Here is a 6,986-nt window from a genome sequence, read left to right on the forward strand (position 1 = left end):
ACTATCACAGGGATCAATTGTGTGTCTAGAGGTGCCCCCTGCCCCTGTATATAAAGGAGCAAGGGGGAAGAGGTGCGGCCAGCCTTGGGGCGCGCCAGGAGGAGTCCTACTCCCTCTGGGAGTAGGATTCCCCCCCCCCCCAATCCTAGTTGGAATAGGAATCCTCAAGGGGGGAAAGAGAGAGAGGGGGGCCGGCCACCTCTCCTAGTCCTAATAGGACTAGGGGAGGGGGAGGCGCGCGGCCACCTTGGGCTGCCCCTTTCTCCTTTCCACTAAGGCCCATGAAGGCCCATATGGCTCCCGGGGGGTTCCGGTAACCTCCCGGTACTCCGGTAAAATCCCGATTTCACCCGGAACACTTCCGATATCCAAATATAGGCTTCCAATATATCAATCTTTATGTCTCGACCATTTCGAGACTCCTCGTCATGTCCGTGATCACATCCGGGACTCCGAACAACCTTCGGTACATCAAAATGCATAAACTCATAATAACTGTCATCGTAACGTTAAGCGTGCGGACCCTACGGTTCGAGAACAATGTAGACATGACCGAGACACGTCTTCGGTCAATAACCAATAGCGGGACCTGGATGCCCATATTGGCTCCTACATATTTTACGAAGATCTTTATCGGTCAGACCGCATAACATCATACGTTGTTCGTGTCATCGGTATGTTACTTGCCCGAGATTCGATCGTCGGTATCCAATACCTAGTTCAATCTCGTTACCGGCAAGTCTCTTTACTCGTTCCGTAATACATCATCTCACAACTAACATATTAGTTGTAATGCTTGCAAGGCTTATGTGATGTGCATTACCGAGAGGGCCCAGAGATACCTCTCCGACAATCGGAGTGACAAATCCTAATCTCGAAATACGCCAACCCAACACGTACCTTTGGAGACACCTGTAATGCTCCTTCATAATCACCCAGTTACATTGGACGTTTGGTAGCACCCAAAGTGTTCCTCCGGCAAACGGGAGTTGCATAATCTCATAGTCATTGGAACATGTATAAGTCATGAAGAAAGCAATAGCAACATACGAAACGATCGGGTGCTAAGCTAATGGAATGGGTCATGTCAATCAGATCATTCAACTAATGATGTGACCTCGTTAATCAAATAACAACACTTTGTTCATGGTTAGGAAACATAACCATCTTTGATTAACGAGCTAGTCAAGTAGAGGCATACTAGTGACACTAAGTTTGTCTATGTATTCACACATGTATTATGTTTCCGGTTAATACAATTCTAGCATGAATAATAAACATTTATCATGATATAAGGAAATAAATAATAACTTTATTATTGCCTCTAGGGCATATTTCCTTCATAACCCACCTTCCTAGCAAACCGTTGTTTGACTATGTTACCGCTTTTGCTCAGCCCCTCTTATAGCGTTGTTAGTTGCAGGTGAAGTTGAAGTTTGTTCCATGTTGGAACATGGATATGTTGGGATATCACAATATCTATTATTTTATTTAATGCATCTATATACTTGGTAAAGGGTGGAAGGCTCGGCCTTATGCCTGGTGTATTGTTTCAATCTTGCCGCCCTAGTTTCCATCATACCGGTGTTATGTTCCTTAATTTCGCGTTCCTTACACGGTTGGGTGTTATGGGAACCCCTTGATAGTTTGCTTTGAATAAAACTCCTCCAGCAAGGCCCAACCTTGGTTTTACATTTTCCTAACAACCTATTACCCTTCCCTTGGGTCGGCCAACCCGAGGGTCATCTTTATTTTAACCCCCCCGGGCCAGTGCTTCTCTAAGTGTTGGTCCGTACCGAGCCGCCTGCGGGGCCACCTCGGGGAAACTCGAGGTCTGGTTTTACTCATAGCTTGTCTCATCCGGTGTTGCCCTGAGAACGATATACGTGCGACTCCTATCGGGATTGTCGGCACATCGGGTGGCTTTGCTGGTCTTGTTTTACCATTATCGAAATGTCTTGTAACCGGGATCCCGAGAGTGATCGGGTCTTCCCGGGAGAAGGAATATCCTTCGTTGACCGTGAGAGCTTGTGATGGGCTAAGTTGGGACACCCCTGCAGGGTATAAACTTTCGAGAGCCATGCCCGCGGTTATGTGGTAGATGTGAATTTGTTAATGTCCGGTTGTAGAGAACTTGACACTTAACTAAATTAAAATGCATAAACCGCGTGTGTAGCCGTGATGGTCTCTTTCTGGTGGAGTTCGGGAAGTGAACACGGTCTTGTGTTATGCTTGAACGTAAGTAGTTTCTGGATCACTTCTAGTTTCTCGACCATCGCGTTGCTTCTCTTCTCGCTCTCATTTGCGTATGCTAGCCACCATATTTGATTAGTGCTTGCTGCAGCTCCTCCTCATTACCCTATCCTACCCCTTAAGCTTAAACAGTCTTGATCTCGCGGGTGTGAGATTGCTGAGTCCTCGTGACTCACAGGTACTTCCAAACAGTTGCAGGTGCTGATGATACCAGTGCAGATGACGCAATCCAGCGGGAGCTCGATGAAGATTCTTGATCGATGTTTTATGTCTTTTCCGGTTGATCAGTAGTGGAGCCCAGTTGGGACGATCGGGGATCTAGCATTTGGGGCTGTCTTCCTTTATTTTGGTTCCGTAGTCGGACCTTGGCTGTATTCTGGATGATGTATGTTTAACTTGTATTTGTGTGAAGTGGCGATTGTAAGCCAACTCTTTATCCCTTTCTTATTCAGTACACTAGTTGACCCATTGCGCCAAATGGCGCAGAGACCTGCTGAATACATGTTGTCGATGAAAGTAGTTTCATGCTGCAAGAACCTTCAACTAAAGCCATGTTCGTGATGAAAATAGTTTCCTTTACTAAGGACAGGCCATGTATATACAGTCGGTTTAGTTGTGGTCTGCTAAATCCATATGCGCCTTGAAAAAAAAATATGATTTAATTTGCAGAGCCTCACGTGTTTCAAGTATGAATAAGAACTACGGACTCTTTTTGTGAGATTCAAACACATTTCCAGAGTTTTTATTTCTTAGTACATGTTGTCTAAAGTAACATTTGCCCAGAGAGAGAGAAGCATACCCCTCTCTCATTATGATTATTATTAAAAGGTATTAAATTCGAAATAAACAATTTCATTTACTTGAAGCACTTGAAGAAAGAGAACTGAGACATACTTGCAATGCTCATTTAACCCGTGAAGGACAAAAATATTCCATCGTCTCTGAATGATGAACTAAACTAAATAAGAAATATATGCAGTAAATTCATTCAAAGTAGAAAAGGAATCTTACATCAAATAAGGCATTACAACAAACATGGTGTTATCTTAGTAAAAGAAATTACATCATTAGAAGAGAAAAGGGAAGAAAACCAAACATGAGACTGAGATTAATACACCTAGGAGGAGGTCGTAGATATCACTGCGATCATTTTGCGGCCTGGGGAGCAAGGATCCATGGTTTTTATATGCCTTGTCCGGCTGCTGGAGTAGATGACATGGAAACATCGTCTCTATCATCTCGATGGCTTAGACCCAGGAGCCGGATGTTCATCTCAGCCCTCCCCGGCTTCCATCAATGGATTTTTATAGTCAGGGTTAAAGACTGAGAGGCCCTATGCATGTTCACAAAAACACAATTTTGACAAATTATCTCTATTTTCGAGAGAACTGGTCGTACATGAAGCATCAAGAACACACGTGCACAAATCTAATTCTAACTGAATTTAGCTTTCAGTTGGCATTTCCTCAAACAATCAAGTGCACCTATTATTATTTGGCTGACAAAAATATGAACACCAAACATGCCATCATCGTTAAGCAATTCAAGGATGTCTATGAATCGGACATGAAATATTTGGAGCATGGAATAAAAAACAGCACACTGTCTTCGGTCATAACTAACCATATGTGAAGAATGTTTTCGGTCATACAAACCACATTTCAGATCCCTTTTTCATTATATCTTAACTCTAAGATCACAGCTACACGGCCGTGTGTCATAAAAACAAATAATTTCTAGTGTAAATTTAAGTTTTGTAGAGAACCTGTCACCAAATGGTGCATCATTATCAAGAAAATACGGACGAAGGACTGCCAATTCGGCACAACATGTATTTAATCTTATCCAATTGTTTAACCCCCTAAAGCATCTCATACTAATTCCTTATCTTCTAATATCATTCTGGATGGAAAAGAAAAAACAATGCATTAACCAAGGACCCTAGTAATATTTTAATTTATATTTAGAGCACTACAATATATATTCTTTGTATGAACTTTGTAACACATAATAATAATATTCCATTGGCCTTTTCTCAACATAAGAATTCCAATGATTTCGTTCTCAACTCCATAATGAAGCCGGATACATACATGAATTTTAGTATTTTTGCAATAGCTAACTGTGTAACTTTTCTCCATAAATATGAGATAACTTAAATGGCAGGATGATGTTTGTTTTCCCCTTATTTTCAGCTGGATCTCAATAAATCAGCGGCAAGGAGTACACATCACCATGGTTTAGTTTAATAAGTTGCTTCATTTCAAGAACGTGTATTCCATTCTCCTATACATGTCAGCAAGCTCTTTTTGTACTGGCGACAATCAGGAAAAAGCCTGATGTGCGAAAGCAATAGACGAAAACCTTTTTAGAGCTCGCGATAAACTGATATACATATATGGTACTCATCTTCCTCCGCTGGATGCCATGTTCCAACTTCCAAGTAAAGAAAGGTATGCCGTTTCCATTTGATTATAAATTGTGCTCTCAATGCAAGGAAAGTATATGCCGGTTTAAGAAATAACCTCAAATTTAATCATACAACTGTATATTTATGCTATCCATGATTTCGAAAGAGTTACCTGTATGTTGTCATCAACGTTCCCTGTCTAGAGCAGCAGTGAGAGCAAGCCTGTGAAACAAGGCACAGAAGAAAGCATACTATGATGAACCAATGATGAATATCTTACAAAGTTAGACATTTACAACAATTGTAGCACCAAATAGTTCGATGCCCTAATAAAGCTACCTAAAGAGATTAGCTTTGTCCGGACGGGCGACACGGGAGGCGATCTCGATCCAGTTTTCTGCGACCTCCCTTCCGATCTCTCTTCCCTCGCCGCCGCCGGGCAAAACCCGTGCGGTCGACGGTGGCGGCGGGGCCCCGGCAGTTCCGCAGCGACGAGTAGAAGTGAGCAGCAGCGACGATGAAACTCCGGCGGCACCGCATCAGCCTCTGCGTAGATGCGGCGGTTCATAGCGCTAATAAATAGTAGCTCTGTTGGACCAGCAGATTCACGCAGCAGTACAGGAGAAGCAGCACAAGCAGATGCGGGATGTGCTGCTCGCTTCGATCTGGTGCACGCGGGGCGTGGTGTCGCCTCGGAGCGGCTCTTGCTGGCTGCAGCCGCCACGAGCACCAGCCCGGTGTGCCTGGCGACAAGCTTGACAGAGGTCACGCGCAACCCGGCTATGATGTCCATGACGGCGCATGAACGCTGCAAGGTGTCGTTCTCAGATCCGGCCATGGCGTCCGATGGGCCTGGGTGGCACTCTCTCCTGTGAGGTGACTGTCTGGTGTAGTGTGCTCCGCCGCAGCGATGGTCCGTCTAGTAGTCACTTTGGCCTACGTATGGCGGCACCCTAGCTGCGGATTGCGATGGTCACGAAAGGTCTTTGTGATGTTTCTTCCTCCAGATCCGGTAACTACTGTTGGCGGTTTATACTGACGACATTGCGAGATGCACGCAGAAGGCTTCTTTATGGGTTTCACTGTGTCTCACTTCAGTTAGTCAGTCAGTCTTCGACAGTGGCATGCAATCTATGAACGGCGACTTGACGCAAAGGGAATGGTTGTGCAGTAACGAGGGTGATTTCTAGCCCAACACATGTAGCTGCTGGAATCGCGGAAAAGTGGTGACGACAACACATGTTGACTTTGATGTGGTGCTTCTCGAGTACCTTGTCTCGAGCTCCGGGGTGAAAACCCTAGGTATGGCCAGAGTTGGTATACCTGGCAATGATGATGCTTTCGCATCGTTACCTTGTTGAAGGCATTGCTTGGATGTTCGGACTTGTTCTTTAGGGTGAAAACCTAGCATTTGACATTTGATGGTCGAATCCGGTGACGGTGGCGCATGGGCGTTGTTTCCTTCTTGAAGACGTTGTTGTTGAAGAATCTTATGATCCTTGTGGTGTCAAAGAGATGGTTGGTGCGGATATGGTCGTTGTAGTACTTTGTCGATCGCTGTTTTGATCACTTTTTTATCGCTTAGGTATAGCTTTGGTCTTGTATGACTTTGTTCTTTGCCAGCATGTTTTAGGTATGTGTGCGTTAGTGTTGGTTGTGTGCATCCTAACTATGCAGAGGCCGGGTGTACGCCCATTATGTTTGTATCCACTTGATGCGTCATTTTGAGTAATAAAATTCACCCTTTGTCGGAAAAAATAAAGCTACCTAAGAAAACCATGGCTCCAAAGCCTTGTCACCTACACATTAAATTATTGTAACTATATAAGGAATTGCAGCAGTATTACAAATAACCTAATGATATATCAGATTACATGACAATGATCTTCTTAAGAAAACTACCAGTTTACATGACATCTCCAACCATATTTCTTACAATTTTTCAATTTCGGTATTAGTATATGAAATATGCAAATCTATCTACAGACACAAAAACATTACTGTGATTGGTGTTTCCAAACATAAATCTACAAATAATATTCAGAAACAGATTCATAACAATAGCAAACAAGCCTCCTCTATTTCCTTAAATATGGTGCATAACAAATGAATGACAGAATAGAAAATGTTGTAATGGTGCCATACTACCAAAAACACAATCTTGTCCATTACCTTGAGGAACATGAGATCTGAAAATACGACACTGCAATAAAGTGAAAATTCTGGCAATGTCCATGGACCTGCAAGCACCATTCAATAGTCACACAAACAAATCAAAAATACATAGAAGGGGCAGGGGGAGAGGGGTAATATCATGCCTTCA

The 6,986-nt window shown here is 43.4% G+C and overlaps 1 long non-coding RNA gene across 1 annotated transcript; it reads right to left on the bottom strand.

Annotated features, from left to right (window-relative positions):
* Positions 1-3,408: 3,408 nt before the first annotated feature.
* LOC119288990 lies at positions 3,409-6,488 on the bottom strand. The gene is made up of 3 exons (XR_005141383.1): positions 6,431-6,488; positions 4,836-5,002; positions 3,409-3,586 (listed from the first exon to the last, which is right to left on the bottom strand). It is a non-coding gene; the product is annotated as an uncharacterized LOC119288990 (long non-coding RNA).
* Between the last annotated feature and the right edge of the window lie 498 nt (positions 6,489-6,986).

This window comes from Triticum dicoccoides, chromosome 4A, assembly GCF_002162155.2.
Source record: "Triticum dicoccoides isolate Atlit2015 ecotype Zavitan chromosome 4A, WEW_v2.0, whole genome shotgun sequence".
Taxonomy (NCBI): Eukaryota; Viridiplantae; Streptophyta; class Magnoliopsida; order Poales; family Poaceae; genus Triticum; species Triticum dicoccoides.